The following is a 27,882-nucleotide window of genomic DNA, read 5'->3' on the forward strand; positions in this document are numbered from 1 at the left end:
GGAAACCACAACAAATCAGGAGTCAGTAGGAGTCAGTATGATATCAGCAGGATTTAAATGCCATCTTTTCCTTTAACATAACCCTTGAAGCACACAGGGAACTGTGCTTAGCTTGTTTCCCTGCAGAATGGCGTTACCATCATACTTATTCACGTCTCATGCCAAGTTCATAATTTTAAGGGTCTCGTCTATAATTCTGCAAGATTTTTGGCTATAGGGCTGTGCGTTTGACTGCGTCTTTGGCTTGGCATACCACTCCCAACCAGCTGGGATCTCTGCCTATGTGTGTGTGGTCAAATTTACTGTGAACCGATTAGGATATTAAACAAAATGAAATAAACATGTTAATCTTAAAAACCAGTAAACCAGAGGTTTACTCCCATAGAAAGAATACAGATGGAAAAAGTCACTTAAAATTAAAGACATTCCGTAAACAGCGCTGTTTTGTTTTTGGTTTTTAATTTTACTTTTTTTTTGCTGCTATTTTATTATCAAGGGAAATAAATAGAAATTGCACTCATCACAGTAAAGTTCCCATGTCTCTAAGGAATATATTCAGTGGCAGAAATATTTGTTTCAGTTATGCTGCTATGTCTATTTGCATTCTCCACCATGTGCTTAGATGTGTTTAAGCAGACAGGGAAAGAGAGGAAAGCTTGTATTGATTTTTATATTTCATCTTTCCAATGCTAAAATTCATCAGCTGCAGCACTAGCTGTCCGAGAGCACCCCATAGGTTTCAGCAGACCAAAGGGGATCTGATACGATCTAATCTAATCGATCTATGAACGAGAAAGCTTTTCTTTTCATGCCAGTTTGTTTGCTTAGCAAAAATGAGTCTCTAAGAGTGGCAGAGACCACCAGGAATAACGGAAATACCCGTAGAAAGTCAAGTCCAGTTTTCTTTTGCTTCCTTGGGTGGCCTGTGAGTGATTCAGATACAAGGAGGGATTGGCTTTTTAGCAGGGTAGCTTGATCAGAATGTTGGTTATTTCTGCTGAAAAAAGATATTCTGCGTGGCAAAACGTGTGCTTTCATTCTCCTTCTGAAAAAGGGCTTCTCAACATTCAGTTTTCTCACTTTGGGAGGTTTCTAAATCCTTTTTGATCTACCTGCCGCTTCTTAGCTTATTTTAAACTTAAGGAAATTAGGAAGAAGAGTAAGGAAAATAGAAAGAAAATTAAGGAAAATATGAAATTAAAATGTGGGATTTTAATGTTAGTCTGTGCATTGGATGTTATCTACTCAGTAGGTATATTTAAAAGGGAAAACAAAACGCTGTTTCTCACAAAATAAATATTGAAGCCTTTTATTAAAAATTGATGAAATTATTATTATTTTTAATTCTATCATGCCTTCAACAATTCTGGCTTCTTCAAAATAATGTTTTAATTTAAAGTATATTAAAATGGCTTCCAGGGACCCCTCTCTCCCAGTTAGTGTGACAGCACCGATTTTGTCTTTTGACCAGCTCTAACAAGCATCACTAGATTATTATAATATTTTCCCTTGAATAGCTGCTATTTTTAGCTTTTTAAGTGAAGTCCTGTTTTGCTGTTGGACCAGTATTGCTGTGTTCTCCTTGTTTGGTGGTGTTTTGGTGTGTTTTCTATGCTCAGAGTCTCTCCCAGGTGCCATCACCTGTGGGGGGCTCAGAGGTGGTCCTGTTACCAAGTCTCCTTAGGCTTGAACTAGGCAGGTTTGTTAGCAGGTAGATGAGCTCTTCCTTGCAGTTCCCCTATTCATGGATTAAGATTTCCAGGAAATCTGTAAAGGCTGAACCCTCTCTCCTTGGTAGATATTGCATCTTTCCATCTTTTGGCTTAAAAGTGTGAACAATGGGCTCAGAATACTTCTGTCATTTTTTAACCATTGTTAATGGTGTGCCCTAAAGCACCTGTAAGAGAAGTGCTGAAAATAGATATTAGATTTCATCTTACTGGAGATGAACTTGCTCATATGAGTTACCTTTTGCAAATCCCCTTGAGAGAATCTATTCATTTCCATCTCCTCACCTGGTTGATTTGGCATTGTTGCCTTTGTCATATCTATATTTTGTTTTGATTGACCACTCAACAATGCTGTCAAATATGTGTTAATAAATCAGCTGTCCTGAATTTGCATTTTCTCTTGGATGAACACATGCAGCCAAATTCTTATCACAATTTGGATTCAGTTTTTAATACAAACACTTGAAAAACTGAGAATATAGTATTTCTCTTGCTATTTCAGTCTGATGGAAAATAGCCTTGTGTGTCAAATATGTATGTGGATTCCCTCTGAGTTATCTTGGACCTCATACCAAGCCTTTGGTGGTTCTTATGCCTTTCTCATTTTCTTTAACAAAATATTTTAACACCTGACAATTCTGCTGCTCAGCCGCTGAGACTGTGGCAACTTTTGAACTTCTCGATATGCCAGACAGAGGGAATTCCTTGCATTTCTTTAGCCTCCAGGTCATTTCAACACTGCTGGCTGCCCATCCTTAAAAAATCTCAGGTCTCTACCATAGCAGTCAGAATCCAGGAAGAGAAGTGAAAGCCTATGCCCAAGGCTTGAAGGACATGCATGTCTCAACAAACAGCCCTGAATCCCATTTTCACAGTGGTTTTCCAGCCCCATTTCTGTACTGTCCTCCCACACACACTTTTTCAAGAGGAATATTCTGAATGTGAATATTTACGTGTGCACACAGTGTTCGGGAGCACTTCTGAATGAAACAAATCAGGATAGCTTAATATAAAAGAAGGAAAATATTTTTTTTTTTCTGGAGAAAATTAGCTCCCCCTTTCTTCAACCTTGTGTATGAGTTTTGCTGTTGTTACAGTTCTGGTGGTATTTTAAGACAGTCTCATTCAAATATTTGGCTTTGTTTTCTGTGTTTCATTTTAATAATGTCTGTGCTGCTTTGTTCCCCGACAACTGCTTTCATTACAGTGACTTCTTCATGTAAAATCAAACACTGGCTTTAATAGGAACAAATGATAAAATGTATTTTAACAAGTGAGGGAATCTCCTGGGGAGCTTGATCTTCTGATATTTCTAGGTAAAACTGATCTGGATCCATTTGTGTAAGTATCCATTCATCTCCCCACTGAGTCACATCCCCTGGGGAAGTCTAGAGAAGTGCAGCATGTGCTCCGCCAACCATTTTTGCCACAACCCGAAACCCAGTGATGCTAGTTTAGGATTTGGTTACAAACTCCGGTGCAGGTGCACAGGTCAGCAGATGCTGACAAATGGTTTAATTTAACCTTGGTTAACGCTACAGTTTTTCATGGGAATGCAAGAAGTAGACCTCTAATAGCTGTGTGTGGATTTAGTGCAAGACTTGGGGAACAAGGTCAGTCTGTCTAAAATCATCTTTAATGTTTTATGCTTGTTGGAGGCTTATACTGGCAATCTGAAGTGATTCAATGCCATGTAAATCAAAGGTGGGGGATTTCATCCCCAAACACGCTGTGATCTGTGAATGCCCCAGTTTCAAGCTGCTGTGGCACGATTTGTTACTTATCTTACATTCATCAGTTCCGCTCTAGGAGAGGGATTAAAAAGTAAGACCTTTAAAATCATAAGCGTCAAGGGTTTCTTTTTATTGGAGTAAACCAAGTGTTGTTTTCTCTTTGGTTATGCCAATCAACAATGTGTTTGTTATTCTCCACTACGTATTCAGCGTCTAATGGATCCACCGGTCCCTGAAGGACTGGAGTTGAAATTAAATACTTGAAGGCTTTCCAGTGGAATACATTAGAAATCTAAACAATAATGCAATCATAGTAATTTCATGCAGAGATGAGCCAAGTCAGTCATTTCAAATCCAGGTCCGAGGGGATCAGTTATTTCATTTGGTTGTTTTTCCCTGTATTCCAGGTTTGTGCTCCGGCACGACGTAATTCTGTGATAAACAACAGACCTCAACATACATAAATACATTTGTCCTCACCCCTAGAGAGATCAGACCGTGTTTAGTCTCTGAGCTCAATTTCCTCTTTCTCTCCCCAGTTATCCATTCAGATAGATTTGGAAGAACTTAAAATGAATTTCTTTTTGTTCTGCAGGAAATACTGAGAATTGTGAAAAACTCTTCTTCTAATAGAAGAATAATGCTTTTCTCAGCCATTTGTGTTATAAGTGAAGATTAGATTATTCTGAAGAATGGCAAAATAGATGAATCATTGTAGAGAAGAGAAATTCCCACCTTTGCAAATCCAGATTCAGTCTTGTGTGATGTAAGATGGTCCAGCATAGATTTTGCCCACATTCATTAAAAATTGTATAAAGAATCCTAAGAACAGATAATGGTAGTAACAGAGGCAAAACTGCATCTCTGCTTTCCCTGCTACCTTTTAACATGTTAATGCGGGAGGATGCCATTCTTTCCCGTGGCACAGAAGCAGAGCAGATCCTCAGCAAAGGAAACTGCATGCTGAAAATATCTCTTTCACTGTTCCAGTCTGCACCTTGTGACCTTGCTGTGTCCCAGAGTCCCGTGGCCTCCATTGTCTCATTCTCCACTCCCCATTGTTCTCCTGCAATCTGAGATGGTGCACACAGCATGGGCTGAAACTATTCACTGCGTGACATAATTTGGGTTAATCAGCATCAGTTACACCATCTGGAAAGGGAATAGCTCCTTAATGCTTCATCACTGGAGGTCTCAGTGCTCCACTTAAAGTGGTCTTCCTTCAGTGAGGTCTCCTGGTGGCCTAGCAAGCATCTAGTGGGAAGCTGGTAGCCACACTTCAGGGTTGGTTCTGTGAGCTTAGAAAAGTTCAGAACTCCCAAGGAACTGCTTTCCTGAGCAATGAACATCCTCTCATGGGCTTTGTATTTTCAGAGTGCTACTGCTTCTCTACCTCACTGGACCTAAGCCTTTCTTTCTCCTCCCACCCCCTTGAAGATTTTACATGACAGTCCTAGGGTCGCATCATTTCATCAGTAGATTGAGAAGGGAAGTCTATAAGACAGTAATCAAAGCAAACAGATGATTACCTTTAGGCAGAACAGAATTTTGAGTGATTTAAGTGAGGAGGGATCCAGGCTCTGGCTCATGCACCTCATGCAGATGCTAAAATCATTATCACCATGTACAAATATATATGCAAGTTTCCACTTTTGCATTTCCTCACTGCTGTGTGCTGTGATGCCATTTTCCACCAGTTAGGAAGTCCTGCAGCTGTATCATCTTCAAAGTCCTTTGCAGAGCTCTTCTTGCTAACTGTGCACTGTGCAGGGTATCTGCAGAAGATTGGGCTGAGTTTTCCTCTCCAGGTCTGCCAGGTCTCTGTTACCCTGCTGAAGGTTTTATTGCCTCCTCTGATAAACTCCCACTTTTTGCTGGTTTCCTCTTCCTGATGTTATAGGTGTTGAGGTGTGAAAGTAGTACAAGAGGAGAAGGCTGCTTTGCTGGCTTCAAGAGTCACAGCTGAAGGACCTGGGGGACTGATGAAGCCTTGGTTGGAAAATAACAGCGTTTTGTACCAATGATCATTTGCTTAAGATTGTGTTTTGTGGAGATGGGATTCTGGAAAGACTAAAAATATTCCTCTGATTCTCCCTCTGATTTCCCTTCATTCTATTTCTGTATATCTAAAACACTGTAGATAGATGAGAAAGGAGGAACCCTTTTCGTTCTCTCCTTTCCCATGTTGTTTTCTTTTCCCCACTATTATTTTTTCTAAGTTTAAAAAAATAGAGGGAAAAGAAAAAAAAACCAATATCAAAGAAGGGAAAGGGCATCCAGGAACTAAAAACACAAGGTGGGAAATGCATGTAATTGCAGATTGGTAGAGATGCTTGAGCAGTAGCTGTTCTGATAGTACTTCAGTAGCTACAGTAAAATTGTAGTAGTGTTTAAAGAGCATTAACCTGGTTTGTTTCTGTAGTGCCCTTTGGCTCTGGTCTCATAATTCTGGGTATGAATCAGAAGGTGCAATTGCAACCAGTGGATTTACTTTATATAAGTTCACCTTAAGTCCACTTGTATCAGTAGCATCATTCCTATAAAGCATGCAGTTTGCTTGTAAGATGTCTATATCAGGAGCATACTGGTGGTGTCCCCGAGGAGCTCAAATGTTTTAGGACTGTTTTGAATTGGAAAGGATGATGGTACTTAAAAAACCCCTTTGTTAAAAACAAGTGTGATGTTGCTTGGAGAGAGTTAATGGCCTGGAAATTGGAAAATTCTCCTATTTTGCAGATTTATAATGATTCTCTTACCATAGATTGTCAAAATCTAGCGTAAAAGAGGCAAACATAGAGCTTATCTTTCTCAAGGCAGAGGTGGCGCTTGCAAAGAAACCCTTCCTTTGTGATTTTAAAGATCATTTTAATTACATGGACAAACATCCATTTAAATGTATTTAGTTTATCACCTGACTATTATTGAAGAAACTCCTCTGTCAGACATCTGATAAGTTGCTGGTGAAACATCTTTCTGAGCACAGATTTGTGACTTGAGCTCATATCTGACTTACAGGGATACATCCTTTATATGAAGGCATGAAGAGCAACAAGAGTAACGTATTGTCATACACATTAGTGACAAACGTGTGATATAACTATTTGACACACCTAAAAGAGTACCTTAGGAGTTACTAAAATCAGGTCAACTTTTATTTTTCATTTACCAATCTTGTATTTCATTGAACAGAAGCTTTCTGTTAAACTGAAACAGATGATGTTTTAAACTAATACTAATTGATTCCATTCCTGGAGTTCACAGTGGTAGCAAGTAAAATAGCTCCCTGACCCTGCCGGTAAATTCAGATTTCAGACTCTGCAGTGCTTTTTGGCTTCTCTTTTGCAATGCCCATGCAGCCCTGTGTTGGCTCCCAGCATCACTCCTTGAAGCAGCACACTGCCCAGAGCAGAATTAGATGGGACTGGGTGCAGAAAGGATGGTTCTCATCCTAGTTGCATGAGTTCCTTCATCTGTGCTTGTGTCCTTCCTCAGTGTAATAAGGATGAGGATCCACAGCTTCACATAGAAGTAGGATGAAATCCACCAGTGATTATGAGGGGCTCAGTCATAGTGAGGCCTATGTAAGAGTCATCTCATATATCTCGTTGATAATTGTGATTCCCTGTTTTACCGATAAAGAAATCAGGTGCAATTTCTTCATTTTTTTTCTGCTTCTGGTAATATTTCCTATGGTTAAAAGTCAAAAAAAGGTTACCAACCAACACCCAAAACAGTCATTGTTAAACATAATGGTCAGTTCTGAAGGAAAGGAAGGTTCTGATTCTTGAAGGAAAGAAAAAATCTTCCCCCTGTTGTGGTAGCTTATACTCTTCTAGGAGTTACTTAGAAGGCTTCACGTTATTGGCTTACTAGGAGGAGCTGTCTGACTGTTTATGCATCCCTTCATATATCCATTCACATCCAAAACAGCAGTAACGTGTTCCTTCTATTGCAAGCCATATGCTCTTGGAATCATCGATCTGTCCAGCTCTCCAAGCAGGGCTCTTTAATGGTAATGCTGACAGATTACTAGGAGCTCTGATGTCAAAACATGTGTATCTGGAATTATGCTGGGTAGTTTTTTAACTATGCAGCTTGAAACAGTTAAATGCTGGAATCAAGCACCACTGGCTATTTGTGATAAATACGAAACAGATCTGAGCCAAGAAGATGGCTTCAAAAAGCCTTTTTTTTTGTTAGAATGTTACAAATAAATCCCCAGAGTATTCCTGATTCCAGAAAGGGGCAAAATTACCTTTTCTCTATGTTCCCAACATTGCTGTCTTCTGCACACATTTTTAAATTCAGCCTCAAAATCTACTTGAGTTGATTTATATATTAAGGACTGAAGGTTTTAATTAGAGATGTTCCATGTAAGAAGGAAAAAAACAAACAAACAGCCCTGGCCTTTATTTATGGCAGGTTTGAAGGAGAGGCATGAAAATGTGGGGAGGGCAATGGGAGCATCTGTTTTTGCCTGTGTAGTACGTCTGTGGAGATCTCCTTTACTCAAGGATCACTCGGGGGTAAGAAGACATGTTGTCCCTTAGAAATGAAAAGTGGCTCATCTTTGGCCATGATGGGGTTCCATTCTGCTCACTAGAGGCACCAAATGCCTTTTTCCTTGGAAACAAATGACTTTCACTGAAAGCATTACTTACCCTTCCCAAAAGACTGGATGGGCTATTCCATCCCCTTGTGCACAGCAGTGGGGTTTGAATGAGACTTGGGTGGGGATACTGTGGGTTTCTGGCAAGGAGAAACTAGTGCAGGCTGTCACAGCTCAGAAATGTCTGCATTTGTGCTGCTCAGTGCTAACCCCATCACATAGAAACCTCCCTCAGCCTTACAACAGTCCATGTTCCCAACATGGTGATGAGGACGAGTAATTCTGAGATGATTACACTTCTGCCAACTATGTCCACAGCTGGGTGGCTACTGACAGTGTCTTAACGACACTATAATGTTACAGGCTATTATCTTTCCCTCTTTCACACACATTTCATTCATGAGCCATTTCTATTTCTTTGATGCTCCCTTGGCTCTTTCTTTCATTCTCTTTAGAGGGTGCGGCCTAGATCAGGCTGTTTGGCAGCAAATCCATCTGGCTAGAGAATTCCAGAAAGTACCAGAATGATCTCAATCACTGCAGAAGTTTTTTATGTAGATATGGAGTTGGACTACATGTGTTCCTGAAGTGTTTCTTCTGTGGAATATATCAGTAGAGGGCTTGTTTTACTTTAAAATCATAAAGAATTGAGTTATTTAATAGGACCCTTGGTTGGGTAATTATGAAGCAAAGGAAAAGCAGAGAATCCGCCCAGGGGTTGTGTGTGTTTTTTCTTTGGTGGTGTTAAATGCTATTTGGATTATTCACTGAATAAACATTAAATAATGTAATTTGGAAACCAGGTCCCATTAGGGATATTTAAATGTGTAGTCTGTCACTGGTAAAGGATTAGGATATTAGTGTATTAATGTCATATCAAAAGCTGCAGATTCCTTCTGTGTTGCTTAAGTGCTTTCTGATCAAACACGTCCACGTAGTGTTTTCTTTTTTAATTGCTTGTTTCATGCTGTAGTGAAGGAGTGGGTGGATGGAGCACAGTGTTTTGGTTTGTTTGCCTACTTAGCTGAACCTCTACAAAACAGAGCCTGCAGGTCAAATCCACTGCACTCTAAAACTGGAAAATCTCAGCAGAGCCAGACCTTCACCTTTGTTTGCAAAGAGCCCATCGTGCTTTGACGTTATAAGATTCCCTTCACTGCATCTCCCTCCTCCATGCCCACTGCTTCCCCCATTACCACATCAATGATGCTCCATGCTTTTGACATTTCTGCTACTTCTCATCTCAGCGGTTTCTTGGGACAAAATGCTTCTACAAGGTGCTGATGAGTAGATATGGCTTTTCAGAGTTTGAAAAGCTTCTCAGCCTGACTCAATAATACATCAAGGCTGAGACAGGAAGGGAATCTGAGAGGCCCTAGATAGCACTTCAGAAATTTCTGGACCTTTTTCACCTGCAGTCCATTCAGGAGAAGGATCTTGTTTGAGTTTCATGTGAGGATATTTCTAGCCCTATGCAGATGTATGCAGTGCATTGACCACATTAATGTGGAAATTGAAGATGTAAAATGTAGATCTGTTTTCTGACAAGTCCCAACAACAACTTCACCCTAGAGTATTTGCAGTTGTTCATTTCCACTGATCAAGCATCACTGACACTTCAGCAAGTCTTAGGTGTCTGCATCAAACTCAGCAGGAGCAAGTTCTGCTAAAATGAACTCCAGTGTTTGTAAATGCTTCCTTCTATTTTCTGTTCGCTCACTTCGCCCCAAATGGCCATTTCTGTCCACTAGCAAAAGCCCAGTGCCAGGTGTTTGGTAGAAGCAGGAGCTAATCAAGCCCTTCTTAAGCAATCAATCACCAATGATTTGACTGTTTGGGGTCCTGTCTCAGGTGGTGGACACTTTAGTACTGAAGGAGGAAGGCAGAGTGGGTAAAAGGATTCATTCCCATTCATGCAGGAACGAGGTCAAGGAGTGTTTTTCCAGGGCAAATAGAAAAGAGTATGTGAGAAGAAAAAAATACAAAACTAGACAAGAAAAAAGATGAGAACACCAATATTGTTGGAGACTCCAAATGAGTGGAAATGGTGAAGTTTTGTATAGACAGAGAGAAGGTACTAAGATCTGTTCAGCTATGCTTTTTGGTAAAGACAGCTAAGCATAAAATGATGCGTCCATCACAGAAGCATTTCCTTGTGCAATTGCTTTTATGTTCTGAATTGAGCATAGCCTGTTGGCTTCTGAAGAAACAAAAGGCTTTATGTAAAATGTATGTGTTTGTTTAAGCTGTGTCAGTGGTGAGTCTAACTTGACAGTTCATCCAAGACAAAATGTGTGCTCTAAATCTCTAGACTATTGGGTGCTTTATTTTTGATAACCAGTCACTGTTTATTCTAATACTCAGTAATGTTTTAAAAGGAACAGGAGTGTTCCTGCTCGCTGGGTCAATTCCAAGTACTGCATTTCAGCAAATGAAGCAGGAACTCAAGTTGATGAAATTTGCAAACAAATCCCTGTGGAGTCTTGTCCATTAAAAATTAGCTCTGAATTAGATATTACAAACAGTGCTGAAAAATAACCTCTGTGGCTATTGTCTTGAAAGTCCTCGGTGTAATAAAAATTTCACATTTTCTATGAACGAGGGGAAAAAAACAGAGTTGCTGGAAAACACTTCAGTTCACCTAATTGGAAAATATAATTCAAATATTCATAATGATTCCTCTTAAAAATGGACAAAAAGAACATTCTTGAATATTATTTTGGAAGCAAGCCAAAATATGCACTTGTCGTTACTATGGCAATAAGCAAAAAGCAGAGAAAAAAACACCAACAACAGCAAAAAAAATAAATAAAAATCCAACAGGTTTGAAAGCAACTTGCCGCGTATGAATTATCTTTATGATCACAAACCCCTTGCGGCAACTAATTTACTGAGTATAAGTGATCTAATTGAGGGCAATCGTTGTCAGAGGGACCAAAAATATACTAGGCCTCCATTTTCATATTAAAATGCCATGCCTTGGTTTAACATTTCCAAGTGGTTATTTTAGTCCTTTTTTAAAAAACAAAAGCCTGTTGAGGATAGGGTAACTCTGTTGACCAGTATATTATTGAACTTGTTTATCTCTGGGAAATGGGACCACCTGATCTCAATAGAGTTTTTCTTTTATTGTTTTTTTCCTCCTTCCCCATCCCCCTTGCCCCCCGCCTGCCTCCCCCACCCCCTCCAATTGCTTGAAACATTTCACAATTAAAGCAGAAGAGGCTTGTTCTGTGGTTCTCACCTTTTGTCCTGAATAGCCTGGAAACAGAGGGACACTTTCCCTGTTGAAGTCTGGTGTAATTTCCCCTTGAATGGGCTCTCATGATAAGAACAGGGGTCACTGGATGGGATGGTATGCAATAAAGCTTGTGATTGCATGGTTCTTCATCATCACAAAACAGCCCAACACTCTGCTTTATGATAGCACAATTGGCGCACACAATGGCTTGGGTAGAAAGCTAGAGAAACAGAGAGACGGGTATAGATACTAAGATGGAGATATCAGTCAAGCGATTGTCCCTCTTGGTGTGTTTCAAGTGCTGAAATGTACAAGTGGCTGAGAACAGGGTCCCCAAACATTACACTGAAAAGCAGTGAATGAATAAAAAGGGATGGCAGGAGTGGATGAATCTTGCCTATAGAATGCACCTTTGTGGTCAGATGTATAAGATAATATATAGCAGCTGTGTTATAAGCCAGCAAAGGGAATTGAATTTACAAAGCACAGGCTTTCAATAGCTTTCCTTGTGGGAACACCAAAAGTTTAAGAGGTGGAGGAGGGCTTATTGCTGACTAACGCCCACGCTTAATAATAGTTGTCTTGCATGCTGTGGAACTTATCCATTGGGCCAGTTCCTAAAGTCCTTATTTATTGCCCTTAAGTGGGAGCTTTGATTGAGTAAAGGCTGAGTAAAACCTGGATAAAGACTTCGGTATTGACTGTATGTGAAGTCGCTACAGCAAGCCAATGGTTGGAGGGTTCAGTCCTGGAAGTTCCCAGGGACTTATATGGGAGCTACGGGAACTTAGTGTTAGAGATGGCTGTAACAAATGCAGGAGCTTTTTGAGGTTAACACACAAAAAAAAAGATAACAGTTGCTCCATGCCTTCTTTCCAGTGTTTTTAATAAAAACAAACAGGAGAACCAATGAAATGGCCTATAGGTTTTCAGGAAATACTTTTCCCTTCCTCTTTCTCTCCTGTTTTATGAAATCAGTGATAGGTTCTGATGAGCTAAATCGGTACTCAGTGTGACCAGGCCTGAGTAACAATGAGAAATTGCCATCTAGTGATACATAAAGAAAACCTTACACAATTTTTGTGTTTGGTTTTTTTTTTTTCAAATCTCCATTCTTACCTTTCTGGAAATCTTCTGTAGGTGGCAAGGGTGGGAGTGAGGTCAAGGAAGAGTCTGCTAGAAGAGGAGTTACAATAACTCCTGAAGGGAGTTAAAATACTCTGCTTTTGAATCAAATAGTGAGGTACTCATAAAGGACCAGCTGCTTTTCAAGATAAATAATAGAAGAGAAAAAAACAGCAATGAAGCATACTGCATTCACAACAAGGTCATTGACAAAAAGAGCTTTTAAAGTACGTATATTTAATGGCTTTTGTTCCAAACAAATTTGATGGCAATAGGTTTGTACAGAGATTATCTGAAAACTCTTTTCAATTTCAAAAGTGAGCAGATTTTAAAACATTGTTCTAGACTGTTCTCAAGACCAAAGGAAAGCCTTGCAGATAAAATAGTGAAACTACTACATCCTACCAACAGCTGTACGTGAGAAGGTATTGCAAATGTTGGAAGACCTCTCCTTCATAGAGGATATTGCCATATAGTAGTACAAATGCTCTTTTTCAGTGGTCTACCAACCTACCAGCACCTGGTGGAACCTCCCAGTTTGTCTTACAGCATAGTAGATTCTGTACATCTTCTACATATCTAAAAATGTATGGAGATGTGAAAACCTATTTCCAGTTCTTAAGACCTGTTTCACCTTTAGGATCAATACCTTGCCAGGGACACAAATTAGGGACTGTTGTTTTGCTCCATTTGAGATTATAGTTTTTGTTTGAGTGAGAGTTTCAAGGGTGCAAAGAAACTGTTGAAGGTTGGTCAGTTTGATGAGGTTTGAACTTTTCATTCAGTTCTGTGAGTACTGAGGTCCTTTGGTAGCCATTCATACCTGTGGAGAGGATTTCTGTGATTAACTTTGGACTATGAGTCAAAGACGTCTCATTCATAGGTATCTTTATTCTTGTCAGAACTTTTTTCATTGTGTGAACTTTGAGATGGTAAGATGGTGGGAAAACTGTTGCATCAAGTAGAAAATAACATTTCCAATATAATGTGATTATCAGAGCCTGAAGTGACTTAATTTGTGTGGGAAGAGGACCAAGGAAAAAATAGGTGGGGGGGGGGAAGAAAGCTGTTCTTTTGGTAAAAGTCTTTCTTAATCTCAGTCAGAAAATCCATCTTTAGAGCATGGAAAAGATAAATGTAATACAAAATATTCATCCTCGAGTCCACATTTCATTGGGAAGCAGACATTTACAGGTATTTTTAAGCACTGACTGTTGATTTAAATAGACTTCTGGGAACACTCTCAAATAAGAGAAGAAGAAATGCCTCACAAACCTACAGTGCCTTAAGGGTTGAAAAATACTGAGGTCTGGAGAACTCATCCCAGCTCTGCTGCCAGCTCATGTTCTTGTCTCTTTCTTTACCTTTATTCTCTGTGTGCCAGGTCCAGAGCTGACAGGGCAAAACACAGGCTGTGATCACAGCATCTTGTGGAGGCAGAACAGATTGAATCGATCCATGTACCTCAAAGGGGTGTTGTCAAAGTGAAGTTTTACCTATGCAGTGTTCTGAAAGCGGACAGTTTTGAAAGTGTTGCTTTCCAAAGTAGTCTGGGGCCAACACAAGCCAAAAGACCTCATACTTTCCCAAAACACAGAAGGACTTTGGACCAGTTTGAATCTGAGTATGATTAAGTGGAGAAATTGCTACTGGACATAAATTGCTGCTGATGTATAATTTCTGGAGACAAACTGGAACTGCAGAAGTTGACTTCAAACTTCAAGTCTTTTAAAAAAGGAGAGGATTTATATCCATCCCAAAAATGTGTCCGAATATTCTGAAGCTTTTTACTATTTTTATCATGCTGGAAAGTAATTAAATTAGGAGGACTTTGCTCAAGTGGAAGACAATCCTTAAAATAATATCAGTGGAATTATTTATATAATCAGTGTCCAGATTTATTTAGCAGCCAGTGTCTAAGCTTTAGCACAATAGAATAAATATGGATGCACATATATGCATACAAACCTCATATTTTGTTTCACGTATCACGTTTTGCACTCCACATATGTATATAAACTTGCATCTTAAGTAACACATAAGAACATCATGAAAATAAGTTCCTCAAAAATATTATTTTTCAGTTGAGCCATATGTCTAAAACAATTAAGACAAGCATCAAAAGAGGTACTTTGACCCACATGGACTGAATGCAAGAACCACTGCTGGAGAAAGCAATTTGAGTGGAAGATTTTGGGGCATGATATAAAATAAGAGCAGAGGAAGAAAATATGGAACAAACCAAGTGAAAAAGTCTGCTTGGGAGAGCAGAGTGCTGCCAGCCAGACCACACTGCTGGCTAGACATCATCTTAACTAAATTATTCAAACAAATATTAATTTGAGTTGCTAGGATGGAATATCTGGTTTAACTGTTAGAAAACTGTACCAATGTGCAAGCTAGTGATTAATAACAAATGTACTTCCACAGGAAAAAAAGTAAAATGAAGGAATGTTGTACAAAACACTTGCAAGGAGTGCTTTTCTTGCTCCAAAGGGCTTCAAAGCCAGAGCAGGGCGCACACAGAGTGTGTGGTCACACTGGGCTTGCCTTTGTGCTGGCAACATATCTGAGACTGGGAGCATCACCAAAATAGCCATTTGAATTGGCTCAGTGACGAGGAAATCCAGTCTGCTGCCTTCCTACTTCAACAGGATCTCAAAATATGAGACTGGAAGGGAAGGAATGGGACCAAGGAAAAAATAAGTGGTGGAGGGGGAAAAGATTCTTAATGATGGAGTGTGAGTGTGAAGAATATAACCAGTGCCTTCTTGGCTAAATCTTACTTTCCTTATCTGAACTTCCAGGTACCAGAATACGTACATTTGTTTATGATCAGTGAATGCTTAAATAAAGAGAAAAGCTGAGATTATTGATTACATTATGAGCTTCATTCAGCTTTCGTTCTGTGGGTATCAGCATTCACTGTTGAAACTCATACAGATGACTCTTTCATTCCTATAAGTTACATAGCTAACTCTAAAAACCCATATTCTTCGGGAAGATGACTGAAGCTTCCAAGTCATAGCAGCTTTTGACTACTCACTCTGAGCAACCAGGTATTTTGGCTTAATTAGGGATAGCTTGTACCATGAAGTCTACCTTTGAACCCATCATAAATCCCATCCACCAGTCTCTGGAAAGAAGAACGTTACTGAGCTGTTCTGTTCTAGTCCTAACACCTCAGACCTGGTGGCAGGAGCTAGTAGGAACTCATTAAATCATTTCCCAGCCTTGTGATGTGGAACTTCTCTCACCTCTGCTCCACCCAAGAAACCTCCTGTGCTTTCTGTATGGGAGACAGATCATCTGTGGCACTAAAATCGTGCTATCAAACAGCAATGAGTAAAGAAAAACGAAGCACCACCCAAATTAGCAGATCTGTGTGTGCAACAGCAAAGAAAACCCTCTTTCCAAACAGAGGGCCTCTTTCAAAGCAAAATCCCTCAGCAGGGAAATTTGGTATGAACAGTGTATTTTAGGTTGTGGTCCTTTGAGGGAAATGTCCTTGGTTCAAAGTCAAGCATCCCCTGCTGGGGTTACCTAATGCTTCCAGGTTTTTTCCACCTCATTGTAAGATCTGAGCAGCTTCACGTGTGACCTTAAAAGAAAGGAGTCGATAGAATAAGCTCGGAAGGCACCACGTCAATTTTCAACATAACGTTTTATCTAAAAGTCCAAAAAAGATGTCCAAGTGTTTTTTTTTTTATTTTTTTTTTATTATTTTTTTTTATTTTTATAAACTGGAAAGAAACCTTGCTTGAATTTCAGTTCCTTTAATTATTTTGTCTAACAGTGATCTCAAAGGCGTAGGTTTCAAAAGGAATTAATCCTCGGCCAACTCCGAAGTTCATCAAAAAAATACCATATTTAGTCATCTGGCTTAGTTTGCTATTTGGAAACACTTGGATCTGCTGCCCCCAAATTGGAGGATGCTCCAGTCTTTACAGGATTATGTGCCAGTAGAGCGCCACTTGCTGAGTGATGATGCAGTTTTCTGACAACGCTTTTATCTGGCTTGATTTTCCATACATTTTCTATCCCTCTATTTGTTGTTCTTTGTAAGTATGAATAAACTCAGCCTCTGAAAGGACCTTGTGGAAAAATAATAACATTAGCAACATTTTTGGAAGCTGGTGCTCATAGAATTGAAGCCAACTTCCCAATTTACAGAGTGGTTACTGTAGGTTGTAGGAGGGGTCTGATCATGGAACTTTGCAGGCTGCCACACTTGAAAAGTTGAGTTTTATGATTCGCTAACTTTATGCAGGAAATCGATAGCAGCCGGGATACAAGAATCCAGGTCTCCAGGCTCCCATTTCTGCAAAACAGGTTGTAAATCTAATGCCAAAATCACCAACATCCATCACAAAGAGCTTATCTCTTGAGTCGCACAGGTTGTAAGGAGAGCTGCCCTAGAAAGGAAATGAAGGAGCTCAACTCCTCTTATTTTGGATCCAGTATTCCCATCTCCTCCACATTCCAGATCTTTTCTAACTGGGATGGGCATTTCCCAGTTCTAACTGTGGCGATTTCTGGTCTCAATAATTTCCATTTCATATCTGTTTCTTGAGGGTTGTCATGGGTTCTGCAGCCTGTGCTGCCCCTTCACCACATATTTTATACTAAGCTCGTTCTGCAAACCCCATTTGTTCTGTGACACTTAGGCATCAGCAGTCAACTTATAGTGCAATGAATCACTTGCAAAACTTCTAACTCTAAAAAACTGCATACAAATCCATCACATTCGGTCCATAGCTTAAGACTTAATTTAAAATAGAGGCCGGAGGGCTCCAGTTTGTGGGCTATTTACACTGGTGGTGCTCAATAGGACTGAAAGGAGTATGTTTGCGTGTCCTCTTGTGAGGGTTAGATGAATCTTAGATGGTCTTGTTTGTAAGAAAACTGTACCCAAGGAAGCTGTTTTGGCTGAAATTAGGGGAATGATCTTCATTCCCCATCTTCACACTCTGCACATAGCAAGAGTGAAAATATATTCAGTGACCATGGTCCAACTGGGAGGTGTTAGCTCACTAATGTGCTCAATAAATGTGATCTTAGTACGTATTAGCTGCTTGACATTGTAGTGACTCCTTAGGAGCTCTTTCTTTTCAATCACTTGGCCCAACACTGTGCTGTCTACAAAGAATGTAGTTTTGCATCCTGTGCTGGAATTTTGGGGATCTGCTCTATCTGGGTTACTTTGAGAAAGTCTTCAACTGTTTCATATTCTGCTAGCTAAGTGCTGAAGTTGCTTAACCTCATGATTTGTAGGAGTGAATCAATATTTTCCTCTCTTTTCTTCTTATCCCAGCAGTTCCTGACCTATTTAGTTTTCAATCTGTTTGGGTCAGGGTTTGCTTCTTGCAAAAACTCAGCAGTATTTCCAGCTCTCTTGGGACACCTTAGATCTCCTGTGTTACTCTTGATGATGATGGACTGGGTTTTGATGTATTTTGTGACATTGGGAATCAGTGATAATCCAGTTCCCGTGCTTCTGGTCTGCGTTCCCCCGAGTGTAAGAGTAAATTAGAAGTTTGTTTGAGGCAAAGACAATCTTTCAAATCATTTTACATCAGTAAAATACCCAGCACATGAGTCTCTGATATACAGGCTTCACTGAATACAAGTATTTTGTTAATACTGGCAATAACAAGAGCATAATAATAGGAATAACAATAATAGCCACAGCCTAACACAAAACCACTTGCTGTCATTTTAAAGCCAAATAGCTGTAAAAATATATCATTTTTATTTGAAAAATGATCTACTTTTTGTTAAACTGGAGTTTATTTGGATTTCAAGATTATCAGGATCTAATTTCAAAATTTTGTGGATTCACAGACTGAAAAAAAATAGAGAAATGTGAACACTCTATTTTCAAAATCTAAAATTTCACTATAGTCTGAGAAGAGGATGTGCAGCTCTCCTCCCTGCTTGAATGTCCTTGTTTGTAGGATTTGATTGCCATGTGCTCAGTGTGAGAGCTAACATTTGTAAGTTCAAAAATGTTCTTTATTACAGAATATACATTCTCAGTCCATTTCTTTCTGTGATAATTGCAGCCCAGGGTTACTCCTTGCAAAGCTAAGATGCCCGCATGCGAACAAATTTTTCTTACCAGTAGGAGGAGAGCACTGTCATATGGATGTGACTTTTTAAGGGTAGCTGTGATTGAGTAAGTGCTCTGTAACTACATTATGTGATGCAAGAGTAACATCTGTCTAGTTTCTTTTCTTCAAATGCTAGTTGTGCTCTGTATCTCAATCTGTGTGAGAGCAGAGGCTTATGTTATTGCTGTGCCATTTTGTTGTGAGCTGTAATTCATGCCTGAACTTCCCAGATGGCCCTGGGCTACACCTTTGCTTCCCAAGTGCAACTGTAGCTTGCACAACAGGGATCCGTTCTGTAATTAAAGCCCCTCATCACATAAATAATTATTGTTGTAGCTAATGAAAGAAGAAGGAGAAACTGTGCCAAAGAGTTTGAGAGCATTTACGACTAACTACAACAACCAGGGTTTAACTGTGTAGAATGTTACCGCTCTGTTTAGGTACAGGTGCCTTCTGAGCTATAAACTCACTTAAGCGCTACTGAAGGGATTATAAATGAGTAAAGAGATGTTGCTCCGGCGCTGGTTACTGCAATAACAGTTGAATCTTAAGGTCTTCCAGGAAATGGTCTTTGTTCTATGTGCTCCTTATGAGTGTAGGAATCTAAGATTTCATGCTGTCCTGAATGTGAGTGTTGCACTTCCAGATTTGGGGTTGTTTTTTATTCTGTTCTGTTGCCTTCTCAAGGGCACATTTTTCATTTTTCCTCTGTCTTTCTCTTCTCTTTATATCATTATTAGTATGTAAATAAATAATGTCCTGCAAGTAACTAAACTATTCAGAACATTCCTAGCTGCAATTTTCTATTGCAGAGAGCAATGAGTTTCCACATTACTCACTTGAAAGTATTTGTAGTATGAGTCTGTGATGCTGTGTTTTCATTTTCCTTCCACATTCGTTGACTAAAACTTGTTGAAAGCAATTGTGCTGCACAGATTTCGTGTCACTGAAATATGAAGTAGAAATATTCATCAGTTTATTAAAATACGGCAAATGTCAAAGTACTACCAACCCTAATTAATATGTGTTTAAATTCTCTGCCCTGGACCCTCCAGTCTTTTATTTTGTTTAAACTGAAGCTTGACATTTTCAGTCAGCGCATTATTGTCTAACAGCGGGAGAGTGAAAGCTATACCCCTTTCCTTAAACACACCAGGCTGTGGAATGTGCTCTGTCTCACTTCTATTCCCCTTCCATTTGTTAGGTACTGGACACGATATGTTGACTCTGTTTGAGCAATCACTTTCTGTTGCAATAAAAGGAAAGAGTCATACCTTAAACCTTCCCTGTATCAAGAGTCCAAAAACTGTACTTCAGGGATACAGGAACAGCAGTAGTTAAATCCTTCAGTACTATCAGGAAATAATTATTTTTTTCTGTACCAAACACCAATAAAATGTATTTATTTTTTCTGATTTTTTTTTAAACTTACCTCATAAATTATAATTAAAATACTGGAACAAAATCTCCATATGATAGCAACAGATAGTTCTGTCAATAGAAATGAACACTAGCCAGCAGGGTAATTTTCATGCTACCCATGCAATGTTTTTACTTAGGAGCAATCAGACCTTTGGTAAAACCATCCCAGTAGTACAGTTGCACAGTCCTCAAGTAGTGTCTTTTATCATTTGCTTTCTCCTTCCCTTCAATGCTTCCAAGCAGTCCCAAAATTGGGAAGCAGTGGTCTTCTGTAAAATGGGATGCCAGAAGAGCTTCCTCAGCTCCCGAGTGGATGGATTTTTTTAATGGGATATCTGATTAACCTGTCCTTGGCTTAGATCTCATTGTTACTCTCTGTTGACTGTGCCGAGTATCCAAAATGCTTTTGGGCATGACCTTACTGGTGATCCTCAAAGCTCCTCCTTAGAGTGGGTAGGATATTCAAGAGCATCTTCACTAGAATCGTAGATTCTTAGAATTATAGAATCGTTAAGGTTGGAAAGGACCATAGAGGCAGTTCAGCCCCAACCCATCCCATCATGCTCATCAACTGTGTTTTTCATCACCACATCTCCATAGATCTTGAACACCTCCAGGGATGATGACCCCACCACCTCGCTGGGTGCCTGTGCCAGGGCATCACCACTCTTTCTAAGAAACTTTTAATATCCAACCTGAACCTCCTCTGATGCAACTTAAGGCCGTTACCTCTCATCCCATACTCAGGTGATTTAAAAATCCCATTTATTTTACGTCTATAGTAAGGCTGTGTTCAATTAAACAGTCCCCAACAGCACAGAATAACAGAGACAATCCTCAGCTGTCAATATAGAATAGCAGCTGTTTTGCAGTAGCTCCCCATGAGGACATATATTTTCATTCTAAGTCTGCTTCAAAATAGTTTAGCTTAGCCCCGGTTTGGAGATGGGCTAACCTAAATCAGAATGCAGAATATCCTGCTTGGAGCACAAATGTGTAGAGTTTGCTGAGCCTGCAATCATCTGCTCACCCTGACATTAACTGCTGCTTATTTCTCTGTGTAGAAATTTAAAGCAGATGCTTTAAATAATTTTAATGTTCTTATCATTTAGTGAGTCCTCATTTCCATTAGCTGTTTTCTTTACTCTCATTAGCTCCTAAACCTTCATTTTCCCTTGGGGAACCAAGAATAAGAGTGGACTTAACAATAAATACTCCATAGCAGCATCCTGTTGCTCCCTTCCTTCGACACTATTCTTTAGCTGCACATCAGGTTTGTTCCAGCTAGAATAAACCATTGCAATGACTGTAGGTAGATGGTTGATTGCAGTTCTCTGTGTGTGGTCCTCTCTCAGATGAGCTCAGAGAATTACACTTGACACTTCAGGCATCGGTTGAATCTGCCTCTCAAGATCCTTTATTCCATTTTTCCTACTTTTCTGCTGTAGTACCACCTTGGTTTAGTTTGGCGAGTGTCCTGTCCCTCTTCCACTCATCACCTGTGTGCACTCAGACACAGGAGACCCTTCCTGCATGACCCACACTGTTCTCCATCTTCACCTTCCAACCCCAGTTATCCTTGGCTTCTCTTTTTGCAATGAGAGGTATTGAAAGAAGAGGTCTCCACTGCTTCAAGTTAGCCAGAGATGGTGCTTGTAACAGAAATGTTCCCTCTTGAGATGGGCACCTTTGACCCAATACTATTAAACCGTCAAAAAACATTCCTTAGCTGTGTTTTAAAGATCCACAATCCACCCAGCTTTAACACTGTGATATTTCATGAACTTGTCAGCTTTCCTCTGTCTGCCTGTCCATCCATCTCCCCTCATAAGGCACCTATTTGGCTCCCATCAATACAGCACCTCTGCTTCCGATAGAGCAATAATGTTATGGTGGAAACGGATTCTCTGGGCCATGGGCAAGCCACATAACCTCAAGACCACCCTTCCTGACACTGTATTGTCTCTGCGTATTATCACACAGATGAGCGTTGAACACATCCGCTGCAGTCCCTTATGGCTCTTTCCAGTGCACTGCACCCCACATTAGGGGCTATGTGGCAAATGTGGTATATGTGGCAGAGTACAACACAATGATCACAGAATCATCAAATTGAACCATAGAATATCCCCGGTTGGAAGTGACCTATAAGGATCATTGAGTCAAAGTTCTGACTCCAATGATCAAATAATAGTCAGCTGAAAGGTTCGCAGCTCATTGAAGGAGTGGGAGGTATTTTCTTCTTACACATAAACAGCTTTGTTGATCTGTGATTTCAGAGGAAAGGAGTATTTTTCTTATGCTAATGGTCTCATCTACATAGTTTACTCGTACTCTGTGGTTTCTGGAAGCAGTGTTCCTTACTGTGTTTTCCTAACATTGTAAGGTACTGAATGCAAAAAATCCAGAATCCAGAAATGTGAGTTTCTGGGGTGCATGAAATCCATATTTATCATCAGAAAAGGAAATAAGGAGAATACCCAGCCCCACCTTCCCTGGCAACACTTGCACAGTATACTTGTTTAGATCTGATTCTACGGTTGTATGATCTGCTGCTACTCTGAGTATTTAAATCAGGGCTTGTAAGCAAACATCACCTACAGTTTCACTGCAAAAAAAATGTCTTGAGAAACCCACTTACATGGCGGAGGGAAACTTGTCCCCAGGCTTAGCTGGAAGATGAGTCATTTCCAGCACTGCCTGGCACAGTTTACTTAGCATAGCTCCATCCCATGGTTTTCTGCTCTGTGAATCATCTGGGCTCTCTTTTTAAATGCTCACCAGCAGAGAGTGGCTTTGCGGACAGTCAGGCTGTTTTCAAGGGATGGATGTCCCTTGCCGTGAGCGCACTGAGAGCAGGGGAGCCTGAGCTAGAAAGCCCTGTGCAATAATCTTGTCACACATCTGGTGGTAGATGCAGAATTTATGGAGGGATGGCAACTTGCTTATTTAAGTTAACCATGGTTTTCAGACATGTAATCCTTCTGTGCTGTGATTGGTCTCCCTCCAGCTCCATCTGGTCCTCCAGCATGCAGACCTGAATGACACGTGGGAATAGCCTGCAAACCAGATGCTTAACATTTATTTTTAGTGATGAATAAACTTTGTACGCATCTCATTATATAGTCGCCTGGCCTAATTAGTAACATTCAGACAAGCATTAATCTGCAAAAATGCTAAGTGGTGCTGGGAGTGCTCAATGGAGCTCTGAGCAAAAATCCTCTTTAGGGAGGGAAAGAAAATAGTGGTGAAAACAAATGAGTGGCTGGGGCTTTGGTAGGATCTAGTTAGGTGTTGCAGTAGTGTTCAACTAAAGTGGTCCTCCTCGGTGATTCAAGTTCGACTCTGTTGGGTCTATATTGCATTGCAATTGACCCAGTGATTTAGGTCATCATCCTGAAAAGAATGGAACATTAAACCGGTTGTGTTAATCCATAGTGGTATACTGTGTCTACTAATGTTATCCTGATGCTTTGAAAGTGTGAACAGGGCACAAAGGTGTAGGCTGAATTGATGGTTCTTGGTCCTATCCCAGCACATCAAGCCAGTCTCTTACAAATAGGTGTAAGTGCATAGTATCTTGTGCCTGTAAATGAAGCATCTTGAGAAGAACTCCATGCTGACAAAGCCCAAATATCGTGGCAAACCTGTTCTTCCAGGATGAGGTCCCTCTTGAATTTCTATCAGGCTCAAAGTTTCCCATGCTGAAAGACAGAAGGTGAATACACTGATATTTTCTGCTGGAGGAGAGCCTGCACTGCAGCAGATCCACAGCTCCACAATGTACACAGTCAGAGTTATTCTGAGAGGTAGAGCAATAACTCTAATACAAGACAGGAGACATAACAAGTAAGTGGAAATTTTCACATAAAAGAAAATATCTGAGACTACAACAGATATTAATGAACTGAGAAAACAGACAGATGTACGTTAGGGATTTGACTGATACCTGGGAGCGTACTTTATCTTATTTTGTTCATATTTTTACATCTGGCACTTTCACCATATTAATGATTTAAGAAATAATTATTGTAAGGTTGAGTTTCCTTTTAAAAACTTTCAATGTTCCATCCTGGAATTCATTCCAGATGCTGGTAACTAAAACTGAAGAAACATGCTTCAAAATGATAGTCTCCTCCAAGTCAGGATGACAGCAAAATATGTAAACGACCAATGGCTCTTCTAGCTCCTCTGTTCTTTATGAGCTATCTGATTCCCTTCCAGTTTGTTTAAAATTTTTACCATGCAGATGTTCCTCCGGGTGACCAATTTTTATAGTTTTGAAAAGATTATATCAGTTTTCCATGGTATTGTGTTACTGTATTTCTTGGATTTTTTTGTAGCACTTGAAAGGCTAATTTCTTAATCAGACATTACTAGTGGAATGTAGAAAGAGAGGTTAAAAAGCCAAACTGGCACTGAGAATTAAACACAGGTTTGTAATAATATGAAAGGAAAACAAAAAGCATCAACTCGAGGATGTTGTTATTGAATGAAAGTTGAGAAAACTGCTAGGAACATGCATTTTTTATTATTATCAAAGGTGTTAAAATATATACATAGCATATGTTTGGCACTGAATTGTTGTTACACAGTTCTGTAGTATTCAGCTGTCTTGGATAAAAACTATCACTTTGATACTGGAAAATTATTATGAAAATGTTAGTTTTGGGCCTACTAGTAAAAAGCAAAGATTGTCTTGCATGCCAGTAAGGTTTCAGTGGAGGGTTTGCGCTGCTTCCAGAAACCATCTTTGGCAACCGCTAAGTTTCACCTCCATCAGCAGTCTGCATAAAGTTTTGTCCCTTTATCATTGTTGGGAGAGCTGATGGGGAGACAGGAGACTCAGTTTGGCTTCTGCACACTGAAAGTCAGAGGCAGATTTCAAACACTGCTTTAGGACTGTAAGTAGCAGCTGAAACAGGACTTCAGAAATGCTGGTACAGACATCTAGTAGGAGAAAGGAAGAAACAAAAGGTCATACAGTAGAGTCATTCTGTATTGTTTTGAGGTCACAGTGTTCTATTGATGTGACTTATATGGATGTTTGACCTGGGTTCAGTCCAGTGCCGCCACAGTTACATCAGTCAGACCAGATGCAGGTTAGTTTTTTTCTGACTTTTCTTTCCAAACTCCCAAGTTTCTTCAGCTCTGGGTTGTGACCTGGGCTCATCCCTGCAACAGGTATTCTGCTTCCAAATTCCTTCCAGTGGAATCTTGTTTCTGGAAGCTCAAGATTCAGAAATGTGCCGCCTATTTCCTGCTGAGTAGTTTCCATTGAGTCATATCATGTTCATGGGAACAGAAAAACAAACCAGAACAGTGTTAGTTTATAATATTGTGTAAATGTTACGTAACTTGGCTTCTGAGAGTTTTCTTTGCCTTCTTCTGAAGTACTGGAAATTAACCACGGCCAGAGGCAGGAGGCTGGGCTGGTTGTGTTGGCACTCCAGCTGGAGTTGGCAATTCCTCTGGAGTCTACTCAGGGAGTCCTGCTCACACGACCAGCATTAAATCATCAAGTTTGGGGTCAGGCATAAGTTTTACATCAGATGGCAGAGGCAGGGACCTTTGTCACAGCCTGTTGCTGAGTATGGCCTGGGAATTAACACCTAACAAGTTCACTTGCTGTTTGCTGGACCCCAAGACATCTCAGTGCATGTAATCTTTCCTTCTCTCCTCCTGGTTTATGTTGCAGTTTGTGGGTTTGAGTCTTTTCTGTAGCTTATTTTAAGCTTGTTACAAGTTTTGGGGAAATGTTTTGCAGTGTGTATGAGAGAGGAAACGGGGCAAAATTATCCTATATCCTACATTTCCATCGCTTTTGCAGTATAATATAGAAATATCAATTTTTGCTGTGCTGGAGGCTTGTGAAAATGAGAAAGAACACGTGCCCACCTCCTTAGTAGATTTGGGATGCTAAGAATGGTGGTTTTTCTAAGCCAATAGGAAACAGCTTTTATCCCGTTCTTCAAAAAACTCCCTGATGGTCTATAACTGGGTTTGTTGGCCAAATCTCTCTATCTGTAACCCTATGCAAAGGGTTTTGGAGCAGGGCTGTTGCCTGGGCTGAGGAGATGTGAGACTTCCCAGAGAGCTGGGGCTGCTACTAGCCAAGGTTGCTAAGTGCTTCATTTCCACCACTATGAAATCCACACACACAAAATACTCAAAGCCAAACCACAAGTTACAAATCAGATTTTCCTCTAAAAATCATCAGCAAAGTCAATGTGGCATTTTCTTTCTTTGATGCATTTCATTTTTCAAAGTCTCAGGAAGCTGGCTACCTTCACTACAGCTCAGTTGCCTTTGAGGTCGTGGTAGCAGCCTGACCTCAGATGCATGTCCCAGTGACTGAGGAGCTGTAGCTGCATACTAAGTGGGAGCAATGCTAAGGAGGCTGTAGGAGCTGAACTATGCTCAGTACAGTTAGGAGTAAATCAAATACTTCTGAGTCTTCAGAACCTTCCAGCAAGCCTGATCAAAACATAATCCTCCTCCTTCCTCTTCTGTTTTCTCATTCCTTTTCTTCTCCCTGCACCTAAATTAAATGAAGCCATCCACTGTTTGTGCTGTGCAGGTTCTATGTCAGACATATGTTCTCTCACTAGATTTACCTGGAACTGGTCTGCAGAGTATGAAAGAATACTGTTAGTATTTCTCTCAATAACAAATACAAGAAATAGACTATGAAGTGTGCAAAAACTGGGACTTCTCCCACTGGAGAAAGAGGGTCCTCCAAGCAGACATGCCCAGGAGGGTGGGCTGCAAGGGAATGTTTCCATTGATTATTCTGAAGTTGAAGGGTGAATGATGCCACAACAGACAAGGGACAAGTCTAACTCTCTGCAGACTATTTACAAATACCAGAATGGTATTTTGGATTGCTGTGACTACATTTAAGACCCACTACTTCCATTCTCTTCAATTAGGATTGCCTTATATTTACACCAGGGCAGAAATGACCTTTTGCTGTGCTCATCTGTATTTCAAGCATGCTGTTCTCCAAGGAAAAGGAAATGGAGACACTTTAGGTAGCATTTTATTTCCTACACAATGGCCATTCATGTGAGAAATGAAGGAGACAACTTAAGAAAAGGCAGTGAAGAAAAATATGGACATTTATATAAAAGCGAAGTATCTCAGAAGAAAAAAAAATAATTGGAAATTAATGTAACTTTCTCAAAAATCCAAAATAATCTATATTGAAAGGGTTATTAGGGTTGAGAAAATAAACATTTCCTGTTGTAGTTTCTGCAAAATATCGCCAGTGGCAGTTAGGTATTACCTTAGAGTCATAATTTGTGTTCTCTTGAGAAATATTTCTTTGATTACAAAAAGGTCTGGAAGTTAGGCTAAGTATGTCTCCTGGATCAATGCAACCATGGAAATCTTTATCATCATTAGCTATAGTCTCCATCATTCCCATGCTCTGAAGAATAAGTTTCAAGTATCAAACATAGTCATTATAATGCAATAGGAAATAGTCTAATAAATTATCTGTCCTGTTATTGTTTCTGTGACAAATATTGGAAGTAGGAGAGATTTATTAGATGGATATATTTGTGAATTTTTCTTAGAAATTAATTTTTTTGAAAACAAGGGCTATTCTTCACGCCAAGACCCCACAAGGATTTAATTAAAGACCCATTAGTCAGACTAATTCCTGACAAGGCATAGGTTTGTATTACACGAATGTATTTGACTTTCCAAACGTGGCTGCAAGATTTGGCTTTTTGCTGCGAGGTACCTATTGATAAATATAATTGGGAGACATTACTGAAAATAAACATTGGCTTCCATTCGATATATAAATTACCTTGTACTACTGGTACCCGAGGGGGATAAAATACTTCTGAATAATCTAGCACTATCAAATCTATTCTAAGACAGATGTAGAATATTGGAA

The 27,882-nt window shown here is 39.8% G+C and overlaps 1 long non-coding RNA gene across 1 annotated transcript in view; it reads left to right on the top strand.

Moving 5' to 3' along the window:
* LOC116653739 (uncharacterized) overlaps positions 1–27,882 on the top strand; it is a 215,597-nt gene that overhangs the window by 104,782 nt on the left and 82,933 nt on the right. The gene's annotated exons all lie outside the window — the stretch shown is intronic.

Source organism: Coturnix japonica, chromosome 11 (genome assembly GCF_054131305.1).
Source record: "Coturnix japonica strain WE chromosome 11, WE-NBRP24, whole genome shotgun sequence".
Taxonomy (NCBI): domain Eukaryota; kingdom Metazoa; phylum Chordata; class Aves; order Galliformes; family Phasianidae; genus Coturnix; species Coturnix japonica.